Source organism: Mercenaria mercenaria, chromosome 15 (assembly GCF_021730395.1).
Source record: "Mercenaria mercenaria strain notata chromosome 15, MADL_Memer_1, whole genome shotgun sequence".
NCBI lineage: Eukaryota > Metazoa > Mollusca > Bivalvia > Venerida > Veneridae > Mercenaria > Mercenaria mercenaria.
The window spans coordinates 17482997-17495424 of NC_069375.1; positions in this window are offsets into that span (position 1 = coordinate 17482997).

Below are 12428 nucleotides of genomic sequence, written 5' to 3' on the forward strand. Positions count from 1 at the left end.
AGACGTTAAAGGATAATGCATTGATGGGCATGTCCGGTCCATATCTTTGTCATCGATGGATGGATTTTCAAATAACTTGGCATGAATGTGTACCACAGTAAGACGACGTGTCGCGCGCAAGACCCAGGTTCGTAGCTCAAAGGTCAAGGTCACACTTAGACATTAAAGGTCATTTTTCATGATAGTGCATTGATTGGCGTGTCCGGTCCATATCATTGTCATTCATGCATGGATTTTAAAATAACTACGCACGAATGTGTGACACAGTAAGACGACGTGTCGCGCGCAAGACCCAGCTCCGTAGGTCAAAGGTCCTAAACTCTAACATCGGCCATAACTATTCATTCAAAGTGCCATCGGGGGCATGTGTCATCCTATGGAGACAGCTCTTGTTCATTTTTGAAGTTACAGTATAGAAATTTGGACCACCTGTATAATTTTTGATACAGATTTCAATACTCATCTTGAATAGGCTTAATCATGACCTACTTTCTTGTTTTTGAAGATACACCATGGAAATTTGGACCACATGTATAACTTCTGATACAGATTTCAGTACTCATCTTTAATATTCTTAACCGTGACCTTCTGACCTACTTTTTTGTTTTTGAAGCTACAGCAAAGAGATTTGGACCACTTGTATAATTTTTTAACAGATTTCAGTAGTTATCTTGAATAATCTTTACCATGACCTTCTCACCTAGTTTTTTTTTTGTTTTTGAAGCTTTTGCAAAGATATTTGTTCAAGCAAGCAATTAAACTCAGGGGAGCAATATACGGCCATCATGGCCCTCTTGTATGAGTTAATGTTGGCGAACCTTACACACTTATCCGCTGTCATAATCTGATATTCAGTGGGCAGGTTCCACAACTCTACTTAGCATTTTTACGAAATAATGCCTTTTTAGCTCGACTATTCAAAGAATAGTAGAACTATTGGACACGCCCGTGCGTCGGCGTCCGCGTCGCGCCCCCGATTTGGTTAAATTTTTTGTATGTAAGCTGGTATCTCAGTAACCACTTGTGGGAATGGATTGAAACTTCACACACTTATTCACTGTGATAATCTGACTGACATTGCACAGGTTCCATAACTCTATTTTGCTTTTTTACAAAATTATGCCCCTTTTTCAAATTTTTGGTTAAGGTTTTGTATGTAAGCTGGTATTTCAGTACTCGCTGATGGGAATGGATGGAAGCTTCACACACTTGTTCACTGTCATCATCTGACATGCACTAAGCAGGTCCCAGAGCTCTACTTTGTTGTGTTTGTTTTTTTTTTCAAAATTATGCCCCTTTTTTCCACTTTGCATTTTTTGGTTAAGTTTTTGTATGTAAGCTGGTATCTCAGTATCCACTAATGCGAATGGATTAAAACTTCACATACTTGTTCACTGTCATGATCTGATATGTATTGCACAGGTCCCATAACTCTACTTTGCATTTTTACAAAATTATGCCCCTTTTTCGACTTTTATCTTTATTCAGTTGACAAGGCTGTTAAATAGTCAAGCGTTGCTGTCCTTCGACAGCTCTTGTTACAAAAATTATGCTCCTTTTTCGACTTGTATTTATTCATTGACAAGGCTGTTGAATAGTCAAGCGTTGCTGTCCTCCAACAGCTCTTTTTTTTTTCTAAGCAGTGTTTGGTTAAGCGTTTGAATTTAAGCTGGTATTTCAATACCCACTTAGGGAATGGATTGAAACTTCACACACTTGTTCACTGTCATGATCTGACATGCAAAGCGCAGGTTCCATAACTCTGTCTTGCATTTTTTTTTTTTTTACAAAATTATGCCCACTTTTTGACTAAGCAATTTTTGGTTAAGTTTTTGTATGTAAGCTGGTATCTCAGTACTCACTAATGGGAGTGCATTGAAACATTAAACACTTCTTTACTGTGATAAACTGACATGTTTTGTATAGGTTTCACAACTTTTGCACTTTTACAAAATTGTTCCCCTTTTTCCTCTTATAATCATTCAATTGACAAGGCTGTTGAATAGTCAGACATTGCTTTCCTCAGACAGCTCTTTTTATCAAATTGGGACGTTTGGTGTTAAAGGGGACATTAGAGCTAAAATTAGAAAAAGATCAATAAACAACTTCTCATGGACCATGTGATAGATCTCTATCAGACTTGTTATGTAGTATCATTTTAAGGTCCTCCTTAAAATATATTCCAGTGGGGGCACTTTACCTGTTTTATATTTGGTGTGCTAAATAAAGATGTACCTTTCATGATTCAGAGTGTCATGCATATATTCAAGGTCAAATAGTCAAGATAAGGTAAGAGACCTAGAACCACTATGGCCCGCTTGTTCTTTTTACATCAGTGTTGTAAATTTTATTCAGGCTCAGTAATAATATTAATATTTACAGTTACTTATATAATAAAAAGATTATTAGCTTTGCACTGAAAAATATGCACTGCCCTTCTTTTGTGGAATAATGTTGCGCTCCTAAAGTCTCAGAATATTTCTGCTGCAAAACCCATGTATATCTCTTTATATAAGCTAATAGCTATTGTATTACATGGAGGATCTGTTGATAGAGCAATTTCTTTGGTATGATTGTGAAAATTCTGAATGCATTTGTCAAAAATAATCTGGTCTGTCAGGAGTCATATAATTATGTATAATTCAAAATTTTTTGTGACTGTTCATATCACATGTTGCAGCTTCACTGTATAAGTTGTTTAAAATCAGTTTAGTATTTTTGGAGAAATTGCACTTGGATTTGATTTAAAAAAAGTTTTTTGATGTCTTTATTAGTGAATAATTCTATTAAAGATTGTTGCTTTTCAGCCAATCTACACAGCTACACGTGAATAATTGAATGTTTTTACAGTTCATGTAAGTCATTATGTAATATATACATCTTTGTTAAGTAATTCTTTTCAGATTTAATTTTGAATCTCAATTTTAACTCAACTTTTTAAATTTGTTTAGATATTAGTGCTTTTGTTGTCACCATTTGTCACCACATCACAAGTGTTGCATGTAGGCAAGTTTCCCTAAACTACTAAGCCTAAATGCTTTCACACTTCTTACTTGTATATGCATCATGAGATGTCTAAACAGGACAAGATACTAAATAATCAATTAAATATGGCGGACAATGCAGGTCAATAAATTTTTGAACGGAGGGAAAATAATATTTTATGATTTAACCTTTTAATAAAGTGCTGTTTTTTGGAATATTTTGGTGTATATATACAAGCTTTAATGACATATTGTGTTTTTGAATCTAAACATGGATGCAAACATGATTTATAACATTTCTACAAGCAACAGTTTTGAAGATTATGGTAAATGTTGTTTGTTGTTGTTTTCTATTTCCAAACAATATGCACTTACTAAATTTTTACAATCATGTTAAGATAATTGAACCTTAACATTTATTATGACCTTTGTTTATGTCTGTCAATGTTTCTGACTGCTTATTTACCATATATCGATTTCTGTTTATTTGTCAAAAACCAGTTATACAAAGTTGATATAGTCTATAATCAGTGATTACAATATGATGGTTATCATGCGATAACATATTTATAATTTTATGTCTTATCAGGAGAATAATATTTCACTTTAATCATACTGTTATTGTAACATATTACATGCAATGTTACGTGGCATACTATTTTATTAAGTTACTTGAAAAGTCGTATTCAAAACGTATATTTCACAGATTCCAAACGTTGTTCTTGTGTTTCGTTTCGACAAGATCAGCGTTTGTTATATGGATTCAAGATAAAATTGTCTTAATCGTTGTCGTTTTTGACATACGCACTGTGATAATTAATTAAATTAGTTGAATAAGCATTTGATAATAGTATCATGTAAACATGGTATGCTACGTAACACCAGTTGCTTGTTTAGCTATTATGCCGTTTCTGTAATTCAGTAAATCTTCACTAGACAATTTAATACGTAATAATTATTGTATGTATAGTGATTTAGTACCATACAACCTTCTCCATTTAAATGTTTGTATCAATGTATTATTTGTCTCGCCATTACATTGATTGTAAATCCTCATGGGCCTTTTGGCCTAATGGAATATTTGAAACAAACTTATCAAACTTACTAAACACTAGCTTTCTGGCTGTCAAAATTATGTCCTTTTTAACATACAATTTTGTGGAAGTTTTCCATGTAAATAGATTTGTCAGGAACTGTTGTATTGAATTCTTTCAGAAGTCTTCCACATCACAAATGGCTATTCTTAACCAGGTTCCACATGTCTGATTTAGAGTTTACAACATTATGCCCCTTTTTCAACTTAGAAGATTTTGGTAGAGCTTTTTACCTGTAAATTAGTATTATGTGGAAGGGTCACAAATATAGTTGATCAGACAATCATTACGGAGCTGTTATGCAGTTGTTTTATTACTAAGTGTTTTTGTACTTTTACTAAATACTACATGTAACAGTTAAGGTAAGGCTTTTTGTCAAACGTTTAAAGGCAAACAGTGGCTGTTGAAACAAGTTGTACTTATTTATATAGTTGTAATAAAACTGTGATTTATACAGTGGAACTAGGACATAGATTTACAGCTAGTGTGGAAAGTGTCCTTAATCATTTGATATTGACTGTGATATTGAATTTCATTGTATATATTTGTATGAGTTATATTTAACCAGCAACACTGTGATAATCATCTAGAAATAATGTCATTGATAAAAGAAATTGAGTTTTTGTTCTTATTGCACCATTTATTAGCAGGCCTGAACCATGTGTAGGTAAATTGTCCAGTGTCCATTGTCCGCAATATAACTTAAACAGATATCTTCTACTACAAGACTTCTGGTCAGAATTACTACAAACTTGCTATCAGAGTACACTTGCAATGTACTAAAACACTGTAGATGCACGACTTAAAGGAATTAATGTTCATATCTAACAGAGTCTTTCTTTTTACATACTAAAAAACTGATAAAACAAAATCTGCCATCCACAATGGGGATGATACGTCTGTCTATCTATAGACGGAATTTGTCTGGGCTATTTCTCAGCAATTATTTGCCAGATTTCCATAAAACCTTGTAATTATTATCAGTATTAAGCCAAGCTGTGTGCGAAGCAGGTGCCATTTGGATAATTTTGCACGAAGTTAGGGCCTTATATTTGTTTCAAGTATGAATAGAGTTGCACTGGAAAAAACTTCAATTATTTTCTAATATATTTCATATCCTGTTAAGTATAACTCGTTGATTGTTTGTACATTTTCTCCCTCTGCAATATAGATTTAATACTCCTGTTCCTCTGACAATAACATGCTGTCTTGGGGTATTCATCACCATTAGTGATAGGTCTTGTTCAGCCAGAATAAGTTAAAAACACTGCAGTATAGATTGATTTACATCATATTGAGGCCAGTGTTTCAAAGATCAAAAAGTTTGTTGACAAGTAGGCTGGTTTTCTGTCTGTCTTGTATTTTCTGTTGCGTATGTTGTCTTGTTTGTTGTAAGCGTTTTTAGCTTGACTATTCAAAGAATAATTAAGAGTTATCCTACTCACCACGGCGTTGGTGTCGGTGTCGTCGTCACACCTTGGTTAAGTTTCTCATACAAGTCCACTTTTTGAGATAAAGCTTTGAAACGTTCAAGACTTGTTTACCATCACCATGTCCAGTTGTAGGCAAGAGTTCGTAACTCTATCAAAGATTTTGGCTGAATTATGGCCCCTTTTAACTTAGAAATCTTAGTTGAGTTTTTCGTACCAGTTCACATTTTGTGTAGTGTTTGACTTTGAAACTTTTATCACTTATTTATTATAACAGTCTCTATCTGTAGGCAAGAGTACATAACTCTGTCAACTATTTTGACTGAATTATGGCACTTTTTGCACTTGGAAATCGGTACAATTTGTGTACAAGTCCATGTTTTGTCAAAACTATTTGATTTGAAAGGTTGCACAATAATAATTATTGTTCATCATCATGATTTATATCTGTAGGTAAGAGTACATAACTCTGTCAACTATGAGTATTTGAAAGTTTGCACAATTGTTCATCATCATGATTTATATCTGTAGGCAAGAGTACATAACTCGACTATTTTGGCTGTTTTATGGCTCTTTTTGACTTGGAAATTGGTTCAGTTTTGTACAAGTCCATGTTTTGTCAAAACTATTTGACATGTGGCTTTGAAACTTTGAACACTTGTTTATCATCATGATTTCCATCTGTAGGCAAGAATACATAAGTCTGTCAACTAATTTGGCTGAATTATGGCCCTTTTTGTACTTGAAAATTGGTTTAGTTTTCATACAAGTCAACATTTTGTCAAAGCTATTTAATATGTGGCTTTTAAACTTTTAACACTTGTTTATCATCATGGTTTCCATCTGTAGGCAAGAGTACATAACTCTCTCAACTATTTTGGCTAAATTATGGCCCTTTTTTGACTTGGAAATCAGTAAAGTTTTTCGTACGAATCTATATTATACCTAACCTGTTTGTCATATGGCTTTGAAACTTTGACCACTTGTTTACCTTCATAGTCTACTTACCCAGGACAAGGACTTGAACTCAGTTATGGCCTTTCTCTGGACATAGAAATTAGTTAGGTTTCGCATACCATTTTATATTTTGTCTATCAACTGTTTGATATATGGCTTTGACACTTTGAACACTTGCTTACCAATGTGGTCACACATTGCATTATAGTGCAAAACTTATCCAAATCCACAAATGCAAGTACAGTGTTTATCTTATCTGTTCCTTTTCTTTTGTCTGAAAATTTCAGGTAATATTTTGACCGTATACTTCTATCAATGCTTCGAATAGTCGAGCGCGCTGTCAACAGACAGCTCTTGTTTCCCTCCTCCTTGCTCACCCTGTCGCCCCCTCCTTTTCCCTTGCATCTGTGCTACACTGTTTTTTAGCGTCCCCTCCCCCTTTTACTATGGGTTGGTTTTCATGTCCCCCCCCCCCCCTTTATTTTGGCTACCGGGGTCCTTAGGTGATGCACGATTGTTAGCTCGACTATTTGAAGAATAGGGGAGCTATTCTACTCGCCCTGGCGTCAAAGTTTGCATACCACCCCATATATTTTCAGAGTCCATTGAGATATTCCTTTCATATTTTGCATACTTGTTTACCATCATGACCCCAGTCTGTAAAAAGGAGGAGGCAACTCTATCAAGTATTTTGACTGAATTATGGCCCCTTTTCAACTTAGAATAAATGTTAGAATTTGCGTAACACCCAAATATTTTTAATGTCCATTGGGATATTGCTTTCATATTTTGCATACTTGTTTACCATCATAACCCCAGTCTGTAAAAAGGAGGAGGCAACTCTATCAAGCATTTTGACTGAATTATGGCCCCTTTTCGACTTAGAATATGCTTATTGTAATGTTAAAGTTTTACTCATAGCTTATATTATACTATCAAGCACTGAGAATGGTCGAGCCCGCTGTCCACTGGCAGGTCTTGTTTTTTCCTGCTTGTAGGTGTGTGCTTGTGTGTCTAAAGTGATGCCCTGCAGTGTTCTTGTATCTTACTAGTCTGTTTTGCTGTTAGTTAGTTGGGTGTGGTTGTGTGTTTATCTTTGGTACATGAATGTCTGCGCTATTGTGGTTTACGTTGTAGTGTAACTGTGATTAAGGAACGTGGCATTCTCTTTGTATATTCATCCTTGTTCTACTTTCCCCTTCAACCTCCTCCCCCACCCACTTTCTACCCCTTACCACTTCCTCCCCCTCTATATTTGGCATAAATTTATATTTACTTGTTAGTTTTTTGAAGCAACCCGTCTGTAATATTTTTCTGTTACATCTTTTTGTTGTGGGCCTACTTTGCAAATGCGTGGCTCTGGGGCTGTGATTGTAGTGCTCCATGCTTCTGAGAAGTCTACCCTTACCTTTTATCTTTTACTACAAGAGATTTTATTGTACTGTTAGGTCATCTATTCTGGCAAATCTGAAATGACTTCGGAGGATCTGGAGTGTTGTCCACAAGATTGTGTCTACCGGTAATTTTGTATGTAGCATGATGATTCTAACCTCGGCACAAGAAGTGGATAAGATTGTTTGTTTTTAGTTTAATGCCGTTTTTCAACAATACTTCAGTTATGCAATGGTGGACAATTAACCTAGTCAGTGCAGCTGGATTCTGTACTGGTACAAACCTGTGTTCTGTATGTAACTGCCAACTTCCCCACACGAGTCAGAGATGGAAGACGAAGATGTCTTAGCAAAGAATATATGTCTCGCCTTGATGTTGAACTCATGACCCTGTGATCCATAGATCTATGTCAGCACTGTAACCCACATTTTGTGCTGAGATGATGATATGTACTTCCGGTGGCATATTTGAAACTAAGCTTGTTAAATGATAATAATTTTGATATTCACCAAACATGTTCAGAAACATGGTTCAAAGGTCAAGGTCATCTTCAGGTGAGTAATTTGTTCCCATTTCAGTCTCTTCTTATATTTGTATGCCAATTTATTGCAACCACTCAAAAAAGGTCAGATTTGAAAAAACTTACAATCTAACAACTAAAATGTTAACCTTGTTGGACTACAAGTATGTTTACACGAGCTCGCTTTCTGTCAATACATTGTTTTACTGACCTTGGTACTTGGTGTACACAAAGAGTGTGTAGTGGAAATACACTCGACTGGCAATTCAGCGGTCTGGGGTTTGAATCTTGGTCCAGGTACTGAATTTTTAGCCCACCATCATCATTTTTTAGTGAGTTATAGCCCTTTGTTTATTTTTATATTTACATAGATTTATATAGGGAAAATTTTGCCCAAAACCACAGAGCCTAGGGCTTTGATATTTGGTATGTAGCATAATCTAGTGGTCCTCTACCAAGATCTTTCAAATTATTTCCCTAGGGTCAAATATGGTCCCGCCCCAGGGGTCACATGGTTTATATAGGCTTATATAGGGAGAAAACTTTGAAAATCTTCTTGTCCAAACCACAAAGCATAGGGCGTTGATATTTGTAATGTAACATCATCTAGTGCTTCTCTACCAAGTTTGTTCAAATTATCACCCTAGGGTCAAATATGGCCCCGCCCCGGGGGTCACATGGTTTATATAGACTTGTATAGGGAAAAACTTTGAAAATCTTTTTGTCTGTAACCTACAGCATTCAAATTTGGACCGCATGTATAGTTTTGAGTGGCTAGATTAACCTTGACATGAGTTTACCTTGATCTTGACCTAGTGACCTACTTTCAAATTTCTGTGGCTACAGCCTTCAAATTTGGACCACATGCATAGGTTTGTGTGCCGAAACAAACTTTGAACTTGATATTGATCTAGTGACCTACTTTCACATTTTTGAAGGTACAGACTTCAAATTTGGACCACATGCATAGTTTTTTGTTCCGAAATGAAATTTGACCTTGATTTTGACCTAATGATCTACTTTCACATTTCTGTAGCTACACCCTTCAAATTTGGACCACATTCAAAGGTTTATGTACCGAAATAAACTTTGACCTTGACAATTGACCTGGTGACCTATTTCACATTTTTGAAGGTACAGGCTTCAAATTTAGACCACAGGCAAATTGTTGTGTTCCGAAATGAAATTTGATTTAGTGATCCAATTTCACATTTCTCAAGTGTAGTGGGATATGAATCGTGTAAAGTTAGACAGTTTCATTATTTTCGTTCTCCACCTTTGATACATGTGGGGAGGTTGACAGATACTTGCAGAGAACAGGTTTGTACCAGTGCAGAATCCAGGAACACTAGAGAAGTAACTGCCTACCATTACATAAGTGAAATACTGTTGAAAAGCGGCATTAAACACACTAAAAACAAGCAAACGAAGAAAAAAATCAATAATTATAGGTCATTTACCAGTCATAAGTGACCTCCATATCAAATGTGATCTTAGACCAAATCATTCTCTGGCAATAAAAATTTTACTGCTCTGGGTCATGACCTTGACCTTTGACCTCAAAGTCAATAGGGGACATCTGCTGGTCATTATCAACCTCCCTATTAAATTTCGTGATCCTAGGCCCTGTGGTCTCAAGTTATCGTCCAGAAATGGTCTGTTCCAGGTCACTGTGACCTTGACCTCTGACCTCAAAAGTCAGTAGGGGTCATTTGCTGATCATGATCAACCTCCCTATGAAGTTTCCGGATCCCATTTCATATTTTAGTTCAGTTTCTTAATACCATTTCATACTATCCTCTACCCCCAGTCCCTACCACACAAAATCATGCACACTCCAAAATTAAAGAAAAAAAAATCATGAAACTTTGAATATTAATTGAAGAAAATGAAGAGCAATTTTGATATGAACTTTAATTATCCCCCTTCTTATGCTTTTTTTTTCATTTTTTTTTGCAGTAACTTTGCAGCGATTGAAATAAATTTCAGGGAAGTTTACATAATGATAAATTGAAAAATAGAAGATGCTTTTGTAAAAAGCGCATGTCTCCCCCAGTGCATAGTCATATAGGCAATAAGTCTATAGGGGACAGGAGCGAAAGTCAAAGAGACACTGATGGTTAGCTGCAATAGGGATTATCTACTTGGCATGTCCAATCATACCACTAATTTTCAACATTTTGGGCCTGGTGGTTCTCAAGTTATGAATTGGAAACAGTTTTCCATGTTCAGGCCCCTATGACCTTGACCTTTGATCGAGTAACCCCCAGAATCAGTAGTGGTCATCTACCCTGTATGTCCAGTCATCTTATAAAGTTTCAACATTCTGGGTCAAATGGTTCTCAAGTTATTGATTCGAAAGAGGTTTCTAGGTTCAGCTCTCTGTGGCCTTGACCTTCGATGGAGTGATCCCAAAGACATTAAGGGTCATCTACTCTGGAAGTTCTATCGCCCTATGAAGTTCGAAGGTTCTAGGTCAAATAGTTCTCAAGTTATTGACCGGAAATGGACTTCCATATTCTATCCGCTGCGACCTTGACCTTTATTAAAGTGACCCCAAAATCAAAAAGGTTCAACTACTCTGCATGTCCAGTCATTCTATGAAGTTTCAACTTTCTGGGTCAAGTGGTTCTCAAGCTATTAATCGGAAATGGTTTTCCATGTTCTGTCCCCTGTGACCTTGACCTTTAACAGAGAGACCCCAAAAATAATATGGGTCATCTACTCTGTATGTCCAATTATCCAATGAAGTTTCAACATACTGGGTCAAGTGGTTCTCAAGTTATTGATTGGAAAGAGTTTTCTATGTTCAGCCCTCTGTGACCTTGACCTTTGATAGGGTGACCCCAAAAACATTAGGGGTCATCAATTTCTTCTCTGTAAGTCATATCGCCCTATGAAGTTTGAAGGTTCTAGGTCTAATAGTACTCAAAATATTGACCGAAAATGGACTTTCATGTTCTGTCCACTATGACCTTGACCTTTAATAGTGACCACAAAATCAATAGGGGTCATCTACTCTGCATGTCCAATCATCCTATGAAGTTTCAACATTCTGGGTCAAGTGGTTCTCATGTTATTAATCGGAAATGGTTTTCCATGTTCTGTCCCCTGTGACCTTGACATTTAACAAAGTGACCCGTTTAACAATAGGGGTCATCTTCTCTGCGTGACCAATCATCCTATGAAGTTTCAACATTCTGGGTCAAGTGGTTCTCAAATTATTGATCGGAAATGGGTCTACTCCGTAAGCCCTACCAGCCCATGAAGTTTGAAGGTTTTAGGTCAAATGATTCTCCAGTTATTGAATGGAAATGAAGTGTGACGTACAGACAGACAGGGCAAAAACAATATGTCTCCCCCAGTAAAAAGTCCAGATGCAAGAGTCAAAATTCATCTTCAGTTTATTGCAAAGTTCCCTTCTCTCTGGTTCTGTCAATCTAAATAAGTATAAGTCAGGCTTGTCTTTAGTACATATTCAAGAGTAATTAAGGGATGTTATTTGAAGTTTAAAGAACTGCAATGCTATAACCTATGTCGTAGCAGAATTTTCCACTGGTACATTTCTAAAACAAGGTACATCACGCTATGCAAATAAGCATCAGCTAGTTTCACCAATAGCAATGGACATAGTTTTAAGGGTTTTTGATTATTTACCTAGTGGTGTAGTTCCTGTTACAAACTTCACCTAGATTCCATATAGACTATAAGAATCCTATCTCTCTCTTGCTCAAAGGTAACTGTTTAGGCATTAATGACACTGATCGTAACATAGTTTCTTGAATTAGAAAACTTCAAGCTCTATTTTATTTTAGTAGCATATGAATTTACACATTTATTAGTTACAGTACACATGTACCCAATACCCATTATTATGACCCAATAATAAACACGTCCACGTTCTTACCAAGTTTCATTAAGACTGGGCCAAAACTGTGGACAATGGTTGACAAAAAAATGAATGACTTGGGATCAGTCCCATACACTAATTGTTCAAAACGCAAATTTAATTGTGCATAATGGTCGACAAATGACATACATAGGATTCCCC